The sequence below is a fragment of the Periophthalmus magnuspinnatus genome, chromosome 23 (assembly GCF_009829125.3).
Source record: "Periophthalmus magnuspinnatus isolate fPerMag1 chromosome 23, fPerMag1.2.pri, whole genome shotgun sequence".
Lineage (NCBI taxonomy): Eukaryota > Metazoa > Chordata > Actinopteri > Gobiiformes > Gobiidae > Periophthalmus > Periophthalmus magnuspinnatus.
In genome coordinates this window covers 3,054,824-3,077,955 of record NC_047148.1, presented here as the reverse complement: position 1 = coordinate 3,077,955, position 23,132 = coordinate 3,054,824, and the positions used below count along the sequence as shown (strand labels likewise).

Below are 23,132 nucleotides of genomic sequence, written 5' to 3'. Positions count from 1 at the left end.
GGCAAATGCCACACGTTTTTTTAATTGCCTTTTGCTTAGTGCTGGTTTCTGTGCACTGGTTCGACCATGGAGGCCATTTCAAGACAGAATTCTATATACTCTTCTGGTTGACACAGGGACTTGAGGTGACCAGGCCTGGTGGAGCTCTGCTGCAGTGGAAAAGGGGCTGGCCTTGGATTTTCAAATCAACAAACGGTCCTCCCGAGCAGTTGTCTTGCGGGGTCTGCCGCACCTGGGCTTGTCAAAAACATCTCCAGTCTTTTCAGATCTTTTTCTTATTCTTTGTACTTGACGCTGAGACACATTGAAGGTGTCAGCCACCTCAGCAGTGGATTTGGTCTTCAGCCTCTTGATAATTAATGCTTTGGTCTCAGGGTGGATCTTAGGCATGTTGTCAGAGGTCAAGTTGCAGTTGATTTGAAGGTCTGGTGTGCTGGGGTTCTTTTTACACACACCCACTAATTGATTGATCAGTAACTGATCACAGGTGAGGCTGTAATCTAGGATTGGGTGCATCATATGACAAGGCGACAAGACTTTTGCCTTGCCAAAATCTGACCTTTCTGTGTTCATTAAATGATCAATCAATTATTTTAGTATATTGAGCATAATTTGGGAGGGTTTTAGCTTTCATATGAGACATTTCTAAAACCAATCGATTAATTTAAAGTCAGGTTATAAGCTTTTGTTTCTACAAAATGGATAAGCAACAAGACTTTTGTCAGGGACTGTATAAAGCTGAGATCACCAGTGATTTACAGAAAGCTCATTATTACCATTCTATTCTACATCTATGCAGTATACATGAGACCCAAATTAGTGCCAATTACATGCAAATTATGTCATATGTATTTTTTGCTGTTAGTTATAGTTAGTGTTAATAACCTTATGACCATATTTTACCTGCTATGCCATTTCCTCTACTGTGGAACAGACCTGTTGCTATAAAAATTCAAATAGGAACAATCCATATTGCCGAACGCATTAAGGTATTGAAATATCTTTGTATTAATTATATACCTTGCAATATGTTGCCAAAAGGAAATTACCTTTTGAGGATGAAATCCACAGGTGCACTTCTGTGGCTGGGAGAAAAGTGTCCCCTGACCTCTCAGCTGCAGAGGGCACTTTTCTATCTATAAAGAAAGCCAAGTTACCATCTTGGAATCTGCATATATTCTGTATGTTGGATGCTGCATGAACACAATGACTTTGTTCAGCATAAACTTAAGTGTGTAAAATAAGTACACAATAGTAATTAAGTAATGTATGTGTCCCATTTGATATGCTTTCCACATACCTTCTGATACATATTGTACCACTTGCGTTGCCTTGGTGCAGGTCGGTTACCTGTATCTGATGGCCAGGCACCAGTAGAGGCAAAAGACCTGAGCCGCGAGGCCCACTCGCTGTCGTCCCCTTTCCTTGTGGCTTTTCAAATGTTTAGACATGTTTTCTGGAATGAAAGATTTGTATTATTTCCTGTGATTATACAGTATAAAAACATCACAATAAGCAGAGGTTTCCCATTGCCAGAGGAAACATTTGTCGTTCCACAGTTTAGAATTCTCCAACACTGTAAAAAACAACCTGGACTATACATTGTACACTCTACTCATATCCCACAATGTTACTCATCACAAATCTCCAAAATGACTCTACTAATTAGAAACAACTGCAGAAAGGCAAAATTGATACTCCACTCTCATCAAAATCCAAATGCTAAACACTGAACAGGACTTACAGGATCACATACGCGCCACAATCACACTAAAATACTTTATTAGTACTATAGGACTATAGCCAACAAAAAGGCAGGTAAAATTAGCACCATTTATGTGCGTGTCTTTTTCATATACAGTACTTATTCACGACTAAAATTATCTTCTTCTCACACTTAGACATACACAATAAGGACGGATATGCAGTTGTTTTGTAGAATATGTTGTTGTGAAGCTTCAGCTACACCATCATTAACGTTAATGTAATGAAGTCATCTCCATGTATATTTAATAGACAGTGAAAATACTTACCTCAACACAAAATGGTGATATTTAAGTGTCCTGCAGATGCACAGAGCGTCTGTCATAGGATTATCGCTCGCACTGCGGGGGCGGGATTTGGAAATAATGGAGACGTCTCAGCGATTGGCTGTCAAAAGATTGCGCCGACTTGATTGGTGAAGGAAAGATGGACCCACCCGCCTGATTAGGGAAAGATAGAGCCACGAACATCACTGGTCCCCATATACAGTCGCCCCCAGTTATAATGTTTCCTCATCATACCCGGAGTCATCTTGTTTCATTCACTCTGGATAATTTCAGCACCAGAATCGCAAATCTTTACTGAAAAAAATGTAAAAGGTAGCTGTTAACTTGAAAACTACCACTACGTGGCATCACAAGGTGGAACAAAGCATTTTGAATGAACCAAAACACAACTCCAGGTATGATTTTAAGGAGGCAACAACATTCTAACATGACTTAAAGCAAACAAAAACATTTAAATCATTAAAAACCTGAGCCGCAGTCTCCCTATACCTTACCTTTCCTTTGTCCTCTTCTGTCTCTGTGCTCAGATTTCAGTTTTACAATGGCAAAAGTTTGCACTGTCGGCTGCACTTTGGGATGAGCACTTTTGATAACTTGGAGCAGGACTTGGCTTATCTCATTCTGGGTGCTGTAAGTCATTTGTCTGTGGCGCCCCTGGAGGATAGTGTGGGTGATGCTTTTTAAATGGGGCTCTGAGCTGGGTCAGGCAGACTGATTACATCACTGACCTTCTCACACCACAATCATACTTAAGATCCACAACAAGCTGCAATGTCCTCGCCTGTCCAAGACTGATTTATTTGTCAATCAATATTTATATGTGTAGAACTTTTCAAGCACAAGGTAAAAAGTTATGTCAAGAATAAAGGTGTTGTGTTATATTAATTAGGATAAAAAGTTACCTTTAGCTGTGTGGCTTTTATAGAGAATCATAAAATAGAATTTACAAGAACTTTACACTTAACATGCTTTTCAATGATGGAAAACATTTTGAAAGAAAACACTGGAAATCTTAATGGCCCTATATTACACAAAATTTACTCCTTTGAGCTTTAAGCCATGTTATAATGTTGTTACCTCATCCATAGCCCAAAATGCTTTGTTCCACCATGTAATGTCATGATGCAATTTGATGTCTTTTACATTTTGTTCAGTAGAGATGGGTAATTCCAGGGATGAAATCATCCAAATGATTATAGTGAAAGTGTATGAAGTTTAAAAACAACATGGAGCACTTCCTATATTACCACATGACATCACAAAGTGGGACAGTGCTTTCTGCTTGAGAGAAGAACTCAGCCTAAATATGCAGGGTTTGTGTGTTAAACATGTGTGAATGAAACAAAACACAACCCCAGGTATGTTTGTGATGAGGAAACAACATTATAACATTGATCAATAGAAAATATGATTGTCAAATCCAGAATGATATCTCTCTGAAGTTTTATAAAGTGAAGGACATTACCACGTCCTCTGTCATGTCTCGAACCATTTTAAGTTTTGATAGTATAGTGCTTTGGTCTGTATTTGACCAAAGGGCTGTGGTTTCACATTAGTTCACGCACTATCACACACAATCAGTATGCATTGATGATCAAATGAAACTACTGCACATAACATCAGGTTCATAAAGTTGTTGTATACAGTTTTGTATGCTTTTGTATGTTTATGGAGATTTGTCATGTAGGAACATGAGTAACGTAGGCTTGTGGGTGGAGCTTTGGACAGAATCTTATAGCTAACCTTAAGTAGGGTTCAAGTAGGGTCTGGAAGAGATGACTAAAATACTTAAACATCCATGGATGAAATCTAAAAAATCTAAAATCTCTTCTAAGTTTGTTTATTTTATATTATTTACATTATTGACATTGATGAAGACTAAGAAAAAAAAAAAATTAGTCAAAAAAATCAACACTGTTGTCAATATGTGGCTTCTGACAGAACAAGCTTGAACAGCCCTGATCTCACCATTACTTTTTGAGTTAACTGGTATTATTGTTTTAATAGAACTGTCCCATTCTATTTCTTGTCTGTTCTGATACAAGCTGTGGTCTTCAGGATCAACTGAAAATTGTTTCCTGTTCTTCTTGTTTGGAGCTGTGTAGTGCCTCCCTCTATCTGCTCACAGCTGATTCAATCACCCTCAGTCCAACAATAAGCCAGTTACTGTTAGCTGAAAAATATTTGCACAGGTGAGCTACAACAGATTTTTTTAGGAGAAAAAAAGCTATTTTCTGGGTGATTCTATTTTGATATGTGTAAACAAGATTTTTGTTTTCTGGAAAAAAAGACATTTATTAACAATGTTATAATTTCTATAATTTCATTCTTATATTTTTTCACAACATTACAAAAAGTCATTTAGTATTCCAAGTTCTTGGCACTGTGAAATGAGGCTAAAGCTAGCATAAACACTAAATAATTTATGGTTTATCATTAGTTTTTTTTTGCATTTATTTCATTAATCTGCACCTCTACACTGTGTTTTAACCACTCTTTATCACATTGGGGTTTGCTTGGGCTAGTTGCATTATACTGGTGTACTGCTGGTTGTCCAGTGATTGCGTGGATACTGTGTTGATGCTCCTGTGGCACCACTGTTTTTATGGCTATCTTGCACCTCGTGGTGGCACAAGCCTAAGTCTTTGGGTTTATCTTACTAGACCTATGTCATGCCCAGAACAGGCCTGGGCCTGTTGTAATCAAAACGCTCCACGGCTGGGGGTGCCTTCCCCCAACTGTTCTGTGCCCAGGCTGCCCCAATGCGAACCGTGCCAGTGGTAATGAGGCTTTTGGAGATAGAAGTTTAATTCTGTATTGTGTAACATTCCAGGCACAGTATACAAGGAGGTGGTGGGTTCTCTACCAGAAATGTTGTGCAGTGCACCTTTAAATTCATTTAAAGGTGGACTATGTATTTAAAGACATTTGGTTTATTTAATGGTGACATCTGTCAGAGGATCACAGTCATGGAACACATTACCGGCCCATGTCAGGAACTGTGGGTCCTTTTCAACCTTTAAGAACACTCTGAAACATTGGTTGAAAAATAATCAAGCATGCTCACACATGTAGATAATTTTTTTCTTGGGGCATCTTAAACTCAGAATATGGTCTATTGTGGTTCACTTGTTGTCATGTCTATGTGCACTTTTGTCTAGCACAACTAGCTATTGTGCTAATTCCGGCATATTTACATTGATGCTGTTTGTTGACATGTTGATTAATATGCACTGTCCTAATTAAAATAAATAAATACATACATATTTTATTACTCAAGATCACAGGGTTGATCAACGTTGGCTAGAAAAAGAAAAGCAAATCCACAGGCAAAATCATGGAGCTTAAAGACACCTTCCCCTTCACAAAGCACCTGCCCCTTCACAGAGCACCCAGAGCATCCGCCCCTTCACAGATCACCCAGAGCACCCGGCCTTTTATCAAGGTAACGAATATCGCCGGGGACTGAAAAACATCACAGATTCCTGCAGAATCAGTGAGCAAAGCTCTAAACTCTGTTAAACTGGCTGAGATCAGGCTGTGAGCTCTTCTGTAGAGAACATACAAGAAGAACCAGTCTGGTTTTCAGGCTAGATATTCAGTGAAATATCATACATTCTTGCCTGAAATTAAGTTGTCATGATACTAAAATTAATAATTTGATTTCAATACTAAGGAATAAAATCGATACTCAATATTGATTCCAATACCACAATAGCATTAAATCTTAGTACTTTCTTTTATATTACCATGTGGCATTATATCTGTATAATCCCTCTGTTGTCCAGGTAGGTTCCATTGTGGTCCATGGGGGCATACCAGTCTATGTGGTCTTATACTTGTTCTGATACAGCTCAAGATCATTCTAAAGCTATTCAGGAAAGTTTTATTTCTCTCTGTCTTCTCTCTTCTCTCACTTCTCTTTCTCATCCTGTTCTTTTCTCTCTCTTGCCCACCTCACTTTCTCAGTCATCCTTTCTCTCTGCCACGTGCTCTTTCTATATCCCTTCCCTCTTTACACTTTTTTCTCTCTTCTCTTCACTCTCACTTTCTCTTCCTCTGCTCCCCTGTTCTCTTCTCTCCCCTCATTCTTACCCCTTTCTGTCTCCCACTCTTTATTCTATTCTACACTTCTTCCTCCCTCAATCCCTCTTTCTTTCTGTTGTGTCTCTTTCCCTTCATACTATCTCCCTCTCATCCCATTCTCTCTTTCTGCCCTCACTCTCTTTCTTCTGCCTCCCTCTTTACCCCATCCCCTTTCTCTCCCCTTCTTCATTCTCTCTTCTTTCTCTCTTACCCCATCCTCACTTTATTCCCCTTTCTCTCTCTCAGTCCCTCTCCCCGTTTCTCTCTCTCTCTGTCTGTCTTTCTATGCCACTCTCTTCATCTCCATTTGTCTTTCTTGCTCCCTCTATTTCCATGTTTTATGTCCTTTCCCCCTCTCTCCTCCTCCTCTCTCTGCTCTTCCTTTTTCTCTGCTCTCCCTGTCTGTCTGCTCCTCCTTTCTCTCTCCTTTCACTTCTCTCTCCTTTCTCTCTCTCTCTCTCTCTCATTTCAGTTCTCGCCCTCCTCTCACATCCTTGTCCCTCTTTCTCCCCCCTCACTTTCCCCTTTCTTTCTCCTTTACACCATCTCTTGCCCTCCCTCTTTCTCCTGCTTTGCTTTGCCCCATCACCTCTCTCTTTCCCTCCTCACTTTCTGTCTTTTCCCTCTTACCCCTCACCCTCATTTAATTTGTCTTTCTCTCTCACTCATCCCCTCTCTCTGTCTTTTTCTCTCTATGCCACTCTCTCCATCTTTCTCTTTCTCACCCCCTCTCGTTCAATGTTTTATCTCCCTTTTCCCTTCTCTCTCTACTCCTCTCTCTCTGCTCCTCTCTCTCTGCTCCTCCTATTACTCTCTTCTCTCCCTCTCCCATTTTCTCCTATTTCTTCCACATTTCTTTCTCTTCCCCTCCTCCCCCTCCACCTCCCAACCCCTCTCTGTATGCAGGCTATGTTAGTGTCATTAAACAGCCCATTGGCCCTGCTCTTGCTTGTGTTTACTCAGTGCTGGGCATTGGAAGTAGGTGGCAGCAGATGGGCGCACATGAATATGGAGAGTCTTTGATTAAGCTGCAAATGCAGAGTTGGATAAAAAGGGAGGAGCCAGTGCCAGCGCTTGCAGCTTCAGGCACGGCTGCCACTCAAAAATGCCACATTGGGCTGCAAGATTAACTGCAATTGAAAACAAAATTAGAAAGGACACAATTAGCAAATCGCAAAGACTGACCAGCCAGGCCCTCCTATTTTCTGTTCAAATTCTGAAGGGCCTGGAATCTGACTATAGAGCGCCAAAAACTCCATCCAAACATGGGATGCTCCAACCACATCTGTGCTGTTTTTCAGTCCTGTTATTTTCTCCCCCCTTTTTTTTTTTACATCTAAACCACCATGTTTGTTTTGTTGCAAAGGACCATTCGTAGCATTATCGGTTGCGCCGAATGGCTGTCTGTTGCGTGTCCATCTCTGCAGGGCTAATTAAATTGTTGTTCTTTCCAGATTCATGCAGTCTGTAGCTTTGCAGTTGATAATGTAAGTTGCTTGAAGTTGTGGTTGTGATAACATGCATCCAATAGTACGTTCTGTAGCGTAGCCCGGGTCCGATGTCACTGGGCTTTCTGGTGAGCTGCTGTCTTGCCTTCACATGTAAATCAAGTTAACTGTGTAACATTATATTTTAAATTATTGAAATGGACTGAACAAGATCTGCAACTGTGCCACAAAGTTCAAATTGAACGTAAAACAAAACTCATCATTTAAAAGCACTGGTTAAGTGAATAAATGTGATCTAAAATTGGAACTGCCTCTTTGTCAACAAGTGAACCTGTGTGCCTTGTTCAATTACCGCTTATTTAATTTATCTGATTTAGCATTAATTAAAGTTAGTCAAATCCATTTAGTATGCCACACATGCATCTCTGATTGGTTAATCTGCTGGTCAATCACGCCCTCTGTAATCAAGGAGAAAGACCCACTCGTCTTTGTAGTTTTTTCAAAGTGTGTGGTTATGGCTGGACAGGTAAAATGGTAAGGTTCATGGTGAAGTACCATGAAGTCCTCCACAAACAACAAAATATCTGCTGATGATTAGCTGCAGGCTGGAGTTAAGTAGTGACCATTCAGGTCAGAGAGAGTCCTTTTAGGGTTAAACTACTTAATTTCAGCATTGAAACTAGCAACCCAGATGAGAGACTCATGTGAGGCTCATTCTGCTTTCTGTCTTGAGAACCAAAACACCCAATTTGCATAACCAATGGTATTATTATATTATTCTATAGTAACAGTATTATTGTTTTATGACAATTGACTCAAAATAATCCAGGCCAGTTCCACAGGTCAAACATAAATGAAGACTATTCTGAAGTACCTCTTACAAAAGTGAAGTAGTTTGTGCCAATGGGCTGGTTACTTTTGCTCCTTCTCCCTCTGTACACGTTCCCCCAACTGGTTGTCTGCTAATTTCTTAGTGTCAAAATGATGAATAGCCCCTTTAATGACCCTATATGTTCTTGTCTTATTTATTTCACTTAAATCTCATGATTAAAAAAACAAAAAACAGGACAATATAATTCTGCTTCACAGTGTTTGGACACTGGACACGATGTTTGTTATGAGACAAAACAGAACATTGAGTCCATGAGAAGGAGGCAAGATGACATTTTAACACAATGTTTAATACATTTTGTGGTTCAGCACAACATTTTGGCCTCACCATTTTTGGTTTACTTTATGTAATATTTTTGCAGTCATTGTTGCACTGCTTTTTAGAAATGTAACTCATCAGCAGATAAGGTACTTACAGGTAGTTGAAGGGTAGTTTAGTGTTTAGGGACACTTGTGGCCTGTCCATATTAAAGCAAATATAGCTGCTTACAGAGAAAGAAAAGGTAACGAATATCGCAAGGGACTGAAAAACATCACAGATTCATGCAGAATCAGAGAGCAAAGTTGTAAACTCTGCTAAACTGGCTGAGATGAGGCTGAGAGATCTTTGTAGAGAACATACAAGAAGAACCAATCTGTTTTTTAGGCTAGATATTCAGTGAAATATAATAAAATCTTGCCTGAAATTGAGTTGTCATGATACTAAAATTAATAATTTGATTTCAATACTAAGGAATAAAATCGATACTCAATATTGATTCCAATACCACAATAGCATTAAATCTCTGTACTTTCTTTTATATTACCATATGGCATTATATCTGTATAATCCCTCTGTCATCCAGATTACTTTAAAAAAACAAAAACAAAAAAAAAACAAAAAAAAAAACAAAACAGGACAATGTAATTCTGTTGCACAGTGAAGGACAATTAATCACCTCTCTCATCGCTTAGCAACTTTTTATTACAATGAAGAGGCTCAAATGTGTTTAATCAAAGCTCGCTTTAAAACTATTTATGCCCAAATGAGACCAATTATCTTACGTTTTGGCCTTGTCTGCTCCTCTGTCTATCCTGCTCCCTCTTTCTCTGTTTCATTCCATCTCCCCACCTTTCTCTCTATCTCTCCTTCTCTCTCTCTTTCCTGCCCTCTCTCATCTTTCTCTCTTTCTGGCATCAACGTTTTACTAACTCCTCTTCCTCTGTCTCTATTTGTCTTTCTCTTCTTCTCTCTCTCCAAATTTTTCTTTCTTACACACACTCTTCTCTCCCATGCACTCTCTTATACCCCCTCTCTATCTTTTTTTTCTCTGTCTTCTTCTATCCCTATCTCCTTCCCTCTCCTCAGGTTTTGGCCTCCTCTCCACTTTCACTCTCTCTCTTTATGTCTTGTCTCTCACTCTCTCATCCCCTTTCTCTGTCACTCTGTCTCTCTCTCATTCTCTGTCTTATTTCCTTCTTTTCTTTATCATTGTTAGTCTTCCATCTGTCTCCCTTTCTCTCTTTGCCTCTCTGCAATTAGATTTTTTGCCTCTCTATTACACTCTTCCCAATTTCTCTCCTTCTCTCCCTTGCATCTCTCTTACATCTCCTGTTCTGTTTCTCTTTTTCTTCATCTCTCTTTACCTCCCTTTCTCCTTCCTTCTCCTGAAGTTTTGGCCACTCTCCCTCTCTCCCTACATCTCTCTCTGTCTGTCTGTCTCTCTCTCTGTTCTCTCTCTCCCTCCCTCCCTTGCTCCCTCCCAAAGTGCCCTCCATATCAGTCCACTATTCATTCATACGCCCTCCTCGCTTTCTCTCTGTTTCCCCTCTTTCCCTTTCTCCACTCTCTCTCCTTTCTCCTGCCCCCTTTTCCTCTGTGTTTCACTTTCTCTCTCTTTCACTATGTCTCTGTCCTTCCCTCCTGGACAGAGACATAATGTCCAGGAGGGACATAGCATAGCCCCCCCCCCCCCCCCCCCCCCCCCCCCTTTTCTCTCCTTTTAGCCTCCCAAGTTTTGGCCTGGTCTCTGCAAATAAAACACACACACAGTTTATTATAAGGGGTCCTTCCAGAGAGCCATATTATGGGTTCACTCGTCTAAATGAGGAGGGACAGACTTATTCCAGAAGCAGACATTGGAAGAGCAATTAAAAGAGAATTAGAGGAGAGGAGGGAAAAATTGGATATGATGCTAGACGTCTATTGTAAATGTCAGCCATATTACAGTGTTGTTGTTTTGGCCATTTCTCTACAATCCGAGTGACAAGACAAGACAAGACAGGAGGCTTTAATAATGAAGCTGTCTATGGTGGCCAGCCACAGAGATGGTGTATGCACTAGAACTATGGAAAGAATTTGTACTTAGTGATATGGGTACTTCAGGATAACAGTACACTTGAGGAGAAGTTAAACTCAAATAATACCAATGGCTCAAATAATTCAATGGTTGATATTGCACTGTTTTCTGATCTATATAAAGTTGTTTCCTCACCAAACACCACAAACTGTTGTTTTGTTTCATTCACAGGCTGTGTTCTTCTCTCAAACTGAAAACACTCTGTTCTACCCCTTGTGTTGCCATGTGGTAATACAGGCAGTGCTCTACTGTATTTTTAGACTCCATCCTACACTAGCATCATTTCATGATTTCAGCCATGGAATTGTCAATCTCTACTGAGCAAAAGGTAAAATGCACTACCACTATGTGACATCACACAAGGTGGAATTGAGCATTTTGAGCATTAGAGATGTAGAGGAATGTAATCGAGGATTACTCAAATATGTGTGAATGAAACAAAAACAACTCCAGCTATGTTTTTGAGGAGGTAACAGCATTATAACATGGTTTAAAGCTCACAAGTCCATTTTGTGTAATATGGGACCTTTAAAAAGCATAAGACTAGCTTGAAAATGTGAACTTTTCTGGTTGGGGAATATGCCTCCATGGATGCTTTGTCTAAAATGTTCCACAGTATGGCATTAAACCTGCCAAATTGATCAATTTTACATTTATTAAATTGCATGTTTTTACTCTTGACTGGAAAAAGGTGGTTTGCCCTCTCCAGGTGGGTGGTGAGGGCAACTCCTCCCCAAGTGGAGGAGTTCAAGTATCTCGGGATCTTGTTCATGAGTGAGGGAAGGATGGAGCGTGAGACTGACAGGCGGATCGGTGCAGCGTCTGCAGTGATGCGGTCGCTGTATCGGTCTGTTGTGGTGAAGAAGGAGCTCAGCCGGAAGGCGAAGCTCTCAATTTACCAGTCAATCTACGTTCCTACCCTCACCTATGGTAATGAGCTCTGGGTAATGACTGAAAGGCCAAGATCGCAGATACAAGCGGGCCGAAATGGGTTTCCTCCGCAGAGTGTGTGGGCGCACCCTTAGGGATAGGGTGAGGAGCTCAGTCACACGGGAGGAGCTCGGAGTAGAGCCGCTGCTCCTACACGTTGAGAGGAGCCAGCTGATGTGGCTCGGGCATCTGCTCAGGATGCCTCCTGGACGCCTCCCTAGGGAGGTGTTCTGGGCATGTCCCACCGGGAGGAGGCCCCGGGGAAGACCCAGGACATGCTGGAGGGACTATGTCTCTCCGCTGGCCTGGGAACGCCTTGGGATCCCACCGGAGGAGCTGGAGGACGTGTCTGGAGTGAGGGAAGTTTGGGAGTCCCTGCTTAGACTGCTGCCCCCGCGACCCAGCTCTGGATAAGCGGAAGAAAATGGATGGATGATGGATGGTGTTTTTACTCAAAATAGCTTAAAAACATGCATTCTTATGGCGAGTGGGTTCTTTGTAGATTACATGTAACCTGATATAGATGTAGGTAGAAATAGATTTCTTTATTTGATCCCTGAGGGGCAATTCTGGTGCAGCCAGCAGCTTAAAACATTCACATCACACAAGCAAGAATCAGTACATCCATCCATTTTCTTCCACTTATCCAGGGCCGGGTCACCAAGTCAACAGTTTAAGCAGGGACTGCCAGACTTCCCACACCTCAGACACGTCTTCCAGCTCCTCTGGTGGGACCCCAAGGCATTCCCAGGCCAGCCTAGAGACATAGTTTCTCCAGCATGTTCTGGGTCTTCCCTGGGGTCTCCTCCTGGTGGGACATGCCCCATCCAGGGGGCACCCTGAATAGATGCCCAAGCCACCTCAGCTGGCTCCTGGAGGAGCACTGGATCCACTTCGATCCACTCTGTGTGACTGAGCTCCTCATCCTATCTCTGAAGGAGCACCCAGCCACCCTGTGGAGGAAACTCATTGCAGCCACTTGTATCAGCGATCTTGTCATTAGACAAAGCTCATGGCCATACCTCAGAGTAGGAACGTAGATTGGTCGGCAAATCAAGAGCTTTGCCTTTCGACTCAGTTCCTTCTTTACCACAACAGTAATGACAATACAATGACCGCATCACTGCGCACACTGCACCAATCCATTTCACTCTCCATCCTTCCCTCACTCGTGAACAAAACCTTGAGATACTTGAACTCCTCCACTTGACACGAGGATTCACAACCCACCTGGAAAAGGCACACCACCTTTTTCTGGTCGAGAACCATGGCCTCGAATTTGGAGGAGCTGATTCTCATCCCAGCTGCGTCACACTCGGCTGCAAACTACTCCAGTACCTGCTGCAGGTCCTGGCTCGATGAAGCCATCAGGACAACATAATCTGCAAACAGCAGAAATTAGATCCTGTGGTTCCCAAACCCGACCCCTTCCATTCCCTGGCCGAGAAATTATGTCCATAAATACAATGAACAGAACCAGTGACCCAGAACAGGTCAGACTTACTGACGGAAATACAAACACAGCTCCTGGTCTGGTCATACAGGGACTGGGCAGCCCTTAGCAAAGGGTTCCTTACTCAATACACCCAGAGCACCACCCAAAAGACACCATGAGGGACACGGTCAAATGCCTCTCCAGATCAACAAAGCACATGTGGACTTGTTGGACAAACTCCCATGAACCCTCAAGGACCCAGTGGAGAGTATAGAGCTGGTTCAGTATTCTGCAACCAGGATGAAAGCCACACCACTCCTCCTGAATCCAAGGTTCAACTATCGGTCGGATTCTCCTCTCCAGTACCCTAGAATAGACCTTACCAGGAAAGGTGAGGGGTGTGATTTCCCTGTAATTGGAAAACACCCTCCGGTCGCCCTTCTTAAACAGGGGGACCACCTGCCTCTGTATAATGGCAGGTGGTCCCTAATACTTGCCTATCCTTACCTAAACTCTGACCTTAACCTACTTTAACTTGGATCTTTATTGTTAAATCAACAACGATCTAATAATAATAATAGTTTTTCGTCCCCATAAGTGAACATGGTTCCCATAATGTGAGTGTGTGTGCAGATTTGAGTCCCCACAATGTGATAAATCCCCTCCCACAGACACACACCTGTTGTAGAGGACAGGAACTGATGACTGCGCCTGACTTTACCTAATGGTGTGTGTGACAAACAAACAGCATGGGCGGCTAATGCTTCACTCTCATTGAGTTTAATATGGGACATTTCCTCCTTCACAACAGAAAATGTCACAGGAAACATGAGAGCATCAAGGAGAGACTCGACGGGAGCGGCAAGAGGAGTAGTGATTGGAGCAGATCACATGTACCAGTCAACAGAATGGAAAGAAAGGATTATAAAGGCTCATGGCGAGGAAGAAAAATCGATGCTGAATTTTCACATAAAGCAATTTGTAAAAAAAAAAGGAATTAAAATTAAGAACAGCTTTTGTCATTTAAGTAAATTATCTTTTCTAATTTCTGATAACATATGCAGACAATGCATTTCCACTCATCTAAAGTGGAAATTGCATGGTTGCAACAAAATATACAAGATAAATAGTCTTGATATGGTTAGAGCTATTTAAAAGCCGACAATTTCAGCCTGTTATAAAAAATAGAATTGGGCTTTCAGAATGATGATAAATTGCATAGCATAGCATTTTATAATTAAAAAGTTAATATTATCTTTTTAACTGTCAAAATTCCTCAAACTGACACCAACAAACTGAAACCCATAAATATATAACTTCTCTTGGTGGTATTTTAGTACTGTACTATGCTTTTACTATCACTATTAGCAATTACAATTACTACTATTACTACTATTGTTACTACTTATTCTGCACTTTTCTCCTTTAATGTAATTTTTTTGATGATTATTTGTGATTATTTATGTTTAGATTTGTTGTATTGTGATTTTGTCTTATTCTGAAAAGCACTTTGTGTACAAATTGTGCTATACAAATTCAAATACAAAAAAAACTTGCCTTGCCTACTATTACTACAACAACAATAACTATTTCACTGAAAATTTGAAAAAAAAAAAAGAACATTTTGAAAAAGTGTCATGTAATATATTTGCACTTGTAAATGTAAGTCATATTTTAGCTGTCTGCTAAATCTTGATAATTATGATTTTGAATAAGTCTTTAAAAGTAGTAACCTAGTAACAAACCAGTACATCCTATTCATTTGAGTCCCAGATCCTGGCTCATTCTCAGTTCAACTCAGACTTTCTCATTACAATCAGTCATGGATTATTCCCTCAAACAAATATCGCTTCCAAATGGGACTTTGGCGACAAGCAATTTCAATTTTCCGTTTAAACTGTCAGAGGAAAGGCATAGTCCAAGATGCCGATAGGGAATGCCATTATAGTACTATTTTCAAGTGCGATGTTATGCCTGGCTGTACCTGTGCAAATGTCCCGTTTTATCACTCTTTAATTCCCCATAAGACACATATACTGCTGCCACCTGCACTTAAATGCTTTGGCATCAGCTAAGATTTGGTTTTTAAAATGGCCTTCACTGGTTCAATCAGGCCTCAGTTTAAATAAATAGATTTTTAAAAGCATCATACAGAAGTTTGTGCACTGCAAAATATTAACATACAGATAACGTCAAATAAGTTAAAGGGCATGTATTATTCATTATTTTAACTGGTGTTGTAAACATCCTCTTGAGTACTTTTGCTTTGGCATCTCATGTTTTAGGACATAAAATCATCTCTCTCAATAGCTCTCTATTGAACTGGACATTATTATCTGCGGAGGAAGCCCATATTCGCCGCTTGTATCCGCGATCTTGTTCTTTCAGTCATTACCCAGAGGTCATGACCATAGGTGAGGGTAGGAACACAGATTGACCGGTAAATTGAGAGCTTTGCCTTTCAACTCAGCTTGACCGCATCACTGCAGATGCTGCATTGATCCACCTGTCTCTCACGCTCCATCCTTCCCTCACTTGTGAACAAGACCCCAAGATACTTGAACTCCTCCACTTGAGGCAGGGACTCACACGCCACCCAGAGAGAGCAAGTCACCTTTTTTCCGGTCGAGAACCATGGCCTTGGATTTGGAGGAGCTGATTCCCATCCCAATCGCTTCACATTCGGCCAAAACTGCCCCAGTGCCTGATGAAGGTTCTTGCAGGATGAAACCATCAGGACAACATCATCTGCAAACAGCAGAGATGAGATCCTGTGGTTCCCAAACCGGACCCCCTCCAATCCCTGGCTGCGCCTAGAAACTCTGTTCATAAATATAATGAACAGAGAGACAAAGGGAGTCCTTGTCCGCCAAGGACAACATGCACTGGGAACAGGTCTAACTTACTGCCGGCAATGGGAACACAGCTCCTGCTCCTGTCATACAGGGACTGGACAGCCCTTGGCAAAGGGCCATGGACCCCATAGTCCCGGAGCACCCCCCCAGGACACCAATGAGGGACATAGTCGAATGGCCTTCTCATATCCACAAAATACATGTGGATTGGTTGAGCAAACTTCCATGACCCTCGAGGACCCGATTTAGAGTATTGAGCTGGTCCAATGTTCCACAGCCGGGACGAAAACCACACTGCTCCTCCTGAATCTGAGCTATCGGTCGGATTCTCCTCTCCAGCACCCCTTACCAGGAAGGCTGAGGGACTGGGATTCCCCTTTAATTGGAACACATCCTCTGGTCCGTCAGTCCAGCGTTACTATCCCCGACCGGCGCGCAATATTGTAATGACGTGTCAGCCAAGACAGTCCCACAACATCCAGAGACTTGAGGTACTCGGGACGGATCTCATCCACCACCAAAATGAAAACATTACAAAAGTCCAAAGGTATACTGTCAAAAACAGACTAAAATTCAAGTCTGCGTCCATTATTACTCCTAGATTTCTAGCCTGATTTCAAGGTTTTAGAGAGAGAGACTGGAGGTTACAACACTTTCTCTATGTTTGTGTGGACTATGACTTCAGTCTTGTTTGAGTTTAGTTGGGAAAGTTGTTTTGCATCCACATACTGATCTATTGGATGCAGTCGCAGAGTGAATCCACTGGTCTATATTCACCTGCTGCCAGTGAGACATAGATCTGAGTGTCATCTGCATAGTTGTGGTAGAACACATTATTACTACATATTAGACAGCAAGGGTCGCAGTATTGACCCCTAGGGCACCCCACAGCTCAGGGACATTTTATCTGAGACACATTTTCCAATTTCAACAAAGTACTCCCTGTCTTCTAGATAGGACTTTAACCAGTATAGTGCCATACCAGAGATGCCCACCCAGTCCTCTAGTCTCTGTAACAGGATCCCATGATTGACAGTGTCAAAAGCAGCGCTGAGGATCAAGACTGAGACTTTGCCCTGCATCAGGTGCATTTGTCACCTTGATAAGAGCAGTCTCAGTGCTGTGGTGGGGTCCTAAAACCTGACTGGAAAACATCAAAGGAGAAAGTTAGTAAGCTCTTGGTAAACAACTTTTCAAGGACTTTGCCCAAAAATGGCAGATTTTGAGATGGGTCTGTAATTGTTCAATATTGCCCCAACATGATGATGTAAGCATACCGTTGTAATGAAAGCAATTTGATGTTAAAATTTGATGTTCAGAACACGTCTGGTGATGATTTATTGTACTGAGCAGGATTTTACATCTGACTTAATAATCCTGGGTAAATTCCAACCCATTTCTTTTCTCTGAACATGTAACAAAACTGGCTCTGTCACTGTCTCTCATCACTAGCAACCTTTTATTACAGTGGATCTAAAGGAGATATATCAATACAGCTGCCCACAATATCAATACTGTATCACCAAATTTAGTATCATGACTTATCTATATTGATATTTTAGCAGACCCCTTATACCTATGGTACAGTGTAGTTTGGTACTGTGTCTCTGTCCCCTGAGCAGGCGAAAGTGTGTGTCCATGAGCAGGTGTGTGTCTGAGCAGGTGAGTGTGTGTGTGTGTGTGTGTGTATGTCTGTGTGTCGGAGCAGGTGAGTCTGTTGTATTCAGTCCATGTTTGGTCCATATGCAGCCCCTCTTTGTTGTGGCATCTGTATAATGGAGGAGGTGACAGCTCATGTGAAGTCACCTGATCAAAGACATCATTTACAAGGGGCTCTCTCTTCTCTCTTTTTCCCCCTCTGTCTCTTTCTCTCTCCATTTTGGAAAACACACTCTTTCAAACAAAGTCCTAAGTACAAGTTAGGTTTACATTATAGCTCCCTCTTCTGACAGCAAAATACAATGAACTATGAAAAAATTTGACTTTCACTCTAATAGGTCCATGAGACAGTAGTGAACTTAGTGAATGCAAAATTACTCATATTGACTACAGTGCGAGAGAGTTTCTGATTTATAATCAGGGAAGTGAGTGATTTCTGAAGCTCTGTGTAAGATGTCCTTGTAAATAGGATTAATGAAGGAAGAAAGAAGCAAGATAAATGTTTTTGATAAATATGTTTTTGATGAAGGACCCTTATAACATGGAACAAAAATGCCTATGATTTGTCCCCTTAAAGTGCAATTATAAAACTCACTTAAATTTGGTTTTAACTTTCTACTCTTGTCACAGAATGAATCAAAATATACTTGTAAATGTAACATGTTTTTTACATGAATACAGTCCACATGGTGGTTTCTTAGACCCGGCAGAAAAGGATTTTTATGCTGTTCCGCCAGAAAGTGGAAAATTAGCCTTCACATGGGTTTGTAAGTGAGGAACAACTTTGGACCACTGTAAACCATTTAATATGAAGTATTTCTTGCTTTTCACCGATTTTACAACACCTTTCAACCATCTACAATTCTTTATCATTTGGTAGTAAAGGTCCAGTTATCCTCCTCTCATAACCCTGCGTGCACACCTGTGTTGTTGTAATCCTTTACCTCTCTGAATTTCAACTTAGAGAGGTATAAATCTCGGTGACAAGTTTGTGGTGGGCAGGTACAGTGGTTTTAGAAGCTGGGAGAGTGATGAATTGAAAAATAGGACTAAACCAGGATTTCAGTCAGGTCTAAACCAGGACTACGTGGCATTGTGACTTGTCTGGCACTTTTGCCCCACAGCAAGAAGGCCCTGTGTTTATACTGCATTCATATGCTCTATATAATTAACTGACTGTCTTAAGTTAGGGATGCTAAAAAACAGGACTAAATTACTATAACCAAAACAATGGACAAAAGATGATGAGTTTAATTGGTCAGGATAGTGCATTTTAAAGGTACAATATTCAACTTTTTTTGTTGAGGGTTCTGTCACCTTCTTGACTCCATGGAAACGTTATTGCTTTGCCTGGAATTTTCCACAGTTTGGCATTAAGATATTTAACACAAATAAAAAAATTGCATTTATTCAATTACATATATTTTTTAAATGTGTATTCTTAATGTTCTCACATTAAGTCGTCTATCCACTGAACTTGGTCTGGTAGCATCACTTGCTTGTCTCAATGGAGATAAGTTTAATGCTAAGGAAAGGAAGCCCTTCTCACTGAATATATACATACATATAAGGACTAAACTAGGACAAAACTAGTACTAAACTAGGACTAAACTACAACCCCAATTCCAATGAGGTTGGATTGTGTAAAACTACAGACTACAATGATTTGCAAATCCTGAATAAACTACAAAGACATGATATTTAATGTTCAAACTGATACACTTTATTGTTTTTATGCAAATATTCAATCATTTTCAATTTGATGTCTGCAACACATTCCAATAAAGCTGGGGCAGGGACATGTTTCCCTTTAACAACAATCAATAAACCATCACAGATGCTGGCTTTTCAACTTTGCACTGATAACAATCCGTGTGGTCCTTTTCCTCTTTGGCTCCATGATTTCCATCTGAAATGTGGTCTCGTCAGACCACAACACACTTTTCCACTTTGCATCAGTCCATCTCAGGTGAGCTCAGACCTAGAAAAGCCACAGCATTTCTGGGTGTTGTTGAAATAGCTTTCGCTTTGCATGGTACAGTCTTAACTTCCACTTGGAGATGTAGTGACGAACTGTGTTAACTGACAACTGACAACGGTTTCCTGAAGTGTTCCTGATCCCAGATGGTAACATCCTTATACATTACTGCCTGAGGGATCAAAGGTCATAGGAATTCAGTGTTGGTTTTTGGCCTTACATGCAGAGATTTGTTCAGATTCTCTGAATCTTTTGATGATATTAGGGGAGGATGGGAGAGAACAAGGAAGAACAGGGGAGGATGGGAGAGAACATGAAAGGACAGTGGAGGACAGGAGCGCAAAGGAGCAGAAAGGAAAGGATGGGAGAGGACATGAGAGGCATGTCCTCATGACATGACAGAAAGCTAATTTGCCAGTGAAGCATTATAGATTATGAAGGAGCACAGGGTCAAGAAAAGGAGGTGGTTCAGACTTGATTGCCTTAAACTGCACATAAGCTCTTCATTCTTGTTGTTCTGATTGTGAAAAAACAGAACTGTTAACGGTATATTTGGTGTTAGTGTTTATTTCACATTATATTTGACTCTTCAGTATTTTGTATGAGGCTTTTGTTGATGGATAAATACAGATTAACTCAATCATAAATCTTGAGATAGCTAGAGCTGAAGGGACTTGTGAGTGTGTAAAATCAACTTTCCCAAGGTTTCAACCACCACACTCCAAACAGGAAGTGATCATGGGTCCCTGACTCCAGTTTACTTTACATTGAAAAATTGTCACCCCTCTCTCTGCAACTGTTGTAGTGAGCATTGTCATTTTGGTCTTAAAATGTTCATATTAACCTGCTCTACATGACAGTGGTGGTTTTCTCTGTAATCAAGATATGAACATTATCAACAGACAAATTAACCTAAACCAAAATGAACCTAAACTAAGGATTAAATCTAGGCTATCCAATTCAATACCAAAACTGTCTGAAGGACTAAGAACTAGGCCAGGAGTTAATAAGGACTAAATAGGACTATTAGACTAAACCAAGCCCAGGACTAAACCAAGACTACACCAGGATTAAACTATACCTGGACTACATTAGGACTATACCAGGACTATACCAGAACTATACCAGGATTATACCAGGACTAAAATAGGATTGAACATAAACTAAACCAGGCCTTAATGTAAACCAGGACTAAAGCAGGACTAAATCAAAATCAGGGTTATACCAGGTTATCTCTCTCTCTCTCTCTCTCTCTCTCTCTCTCTCTCTCTCTCTCTCTCTCTCTCTCTCTCTCTCTCTCTCTCTCTCTCTCTCTCTCTCTCTCTCTCTCTCTCACCTGGCCCTGTCTCTCTGCCCACTGCTTGTCCTTCACATGTCCAGCCCTGTCCATCTGCTGGAGGATTCCTCTAGGCAGCCAGTGGTCATTCGGCTTCTTATTCTATCTCGGCCCTTTTTTCTCCAACTGCATGTCTCTAGCCCTCTCTCTCTCTTTCTGCTTGAATCTAAATCAGATTTGCCCTGTTGCAATGGTGGATTCCTCTGCACAGCTGGCGGCCATTTTTCCCCTCGTTCTTTAACTCTTTCTCTCCCACCCCTCCTCTCTTCTCATCCTTCTCTCTCTTTCATTCTCTCATTTACTCTCTTGTTATATCCTGTTTTCACTTGTCGCCTCTGCCACACCTCTTGCTCTTTTTATATACCCAACATCCTTCACCCTATCTCTCCTCCTCTTCTCTTTTTCCTCTCCTTCTTTCTCCTCTCATCCTCATTCTCTTTCCCCTCTTCTCCTTTCTTTCTTATTTTTAGCTCTCCCTGTCTCCTCTTTTTACACCCCCTCTTCTTTCTCTCTATCCCACCTCTTCCTCTTTTTCTCTCTATCCATCATTCTACCATACTTCTTTCTTTGTACTCACTCTCTCTCACCCCCTCTCTCTCTTCTCTTCTTTCTCTGTCTTCATCTCTTGCCCGTCTCCCTCATTCTCTCTCCTGCTTCTCCTTCCTCTACCTCCCCCTGTCTCCTTCTTTTCTCTCTCTCATCTCTTCTACTCCATTCATACATACAGAGCGATCCTTGTGCTGCCTCTGCCCTTGTTTCCATAGTGACGCTTTCCCCTCAGTATGGCGGAGCTTTTGAGGGAGTTGGACCTCCAGACATCAGCTCATATTTGAATCTAAACTCGATGACCATGATGTGAAAGGACCAAAGAGGCCAAACTGGCTCCCATAGCAACAAACAAATAAACTATTCTGCAGTTTGTTAGTGGTCAACATTTCTGTGTAAACCCTAAGTTGTCCAGGTCTGATCCATGGCAAAAGACGAAGTTTAAATCTGTCAACTGGACAAATTGTTGTAGGAGTGAAGATGTTTCACTGCTCATCCAAGCTGCCTCTTCAGTTCTGGTCAGATTACTGCTGGTGGCCACTGCCTTATATCTATCTGAGGGGAGGGGCTAACCACACTGAAGAAAGAGAAAATGTGATATATGTGCTATATCAGGGTCATTAAGGGCTGAATAGGGTAGGGTAGGGTAGGTTCAGCTGAAACTGGAGACAATAGGTGTTTACAGTTTCAGTGTGGTTAGTCCCTCCCCTTGTCTTTTGCAGTGGTCAACATTGGAAATACCCACGATTTTGTGTAACTGTAACTGTCATCAAAACAAAACACTAAATCTGGATTAGAATACTAAAAAAAAAAAAAAAAAATGTCAATGTATATTCCAGGACATAAACAATACTTTATAAATGTTGCCATTTAAAGAACAAATTGTAAGCATTCGTGGGCTTTAATTCTCTTTTAAACTCCTTTGTCAAATTTTCTCTTTTAAAATAATGTCTACAACACTTTTATAAACTACACCAGGGATGTCTAAACTTTTTTCAAAGAAGGGTGGAAGTTGATTATTGATCATTATTGTAAGTGGAGGGCCATAAACTGGTGGACAAGAGTGACTCAGATGGGTGGATTTAATGTAAATGTGACAGATTAGGTTTGTATCTCAAAGTGGTCTGATACTATTGAGGCTATATTGGGAGAATGAATTACATTTGCTGTACAGTTTTCCCTATGATCAACTGGACCAACTGGACCAATTCAGCAGGATGCCTGTGGCCAACAAAATTGGTCTAAGAGTCACATAATAATCAGAAAGTGAAAAATTAGGTCCTTATCCTCTGTGAATGCTATGCTAATAGAGCCATGTGTTTGTTGAGAACTTAACTTGACCACAGAATGAGTCCGATGATGGTTTATGGACTTTATGGCAAACTACACATGAGAAGTAAGAAGTTTTACCTGTGATGCAACAATTTGGGCAAAATGTAAAATGGTAGGTTTTTGCAATTTGCCAAATGCAACCGTTCAATTTTGTATTTTCCAATCCAATCCAATCCAACTTTATTTCTAATGCACTTTAAAAACAACAGAGTTGACCAGAGTGCAGTACACAACAGACATTTTAAA

General features: G+C 41.0%; 1 protein-coding gene across 1 annotated transcript in view; it reads right to left on the bottom strand.

The window, feature by feature from the left end:
- tmem209 (transmembrane protein 209) overlaps nt 1-22,135 on the bottom strand; it is a 265,065-nt gene extending 242,930 nt beyond the window's left edge. The window contains exon 1 of the mRNA XM_055231767.1: nt 22,128-22,135. The gene's annotated coding sequence lies outside the window, so the exon portion shown is untranslated. The remainder of the gene's footprint in view (nt 1-22,127) is intronic.
- Between the last annotated feature and the right edge of the window lie 997 nt (nt 22,136-23,132).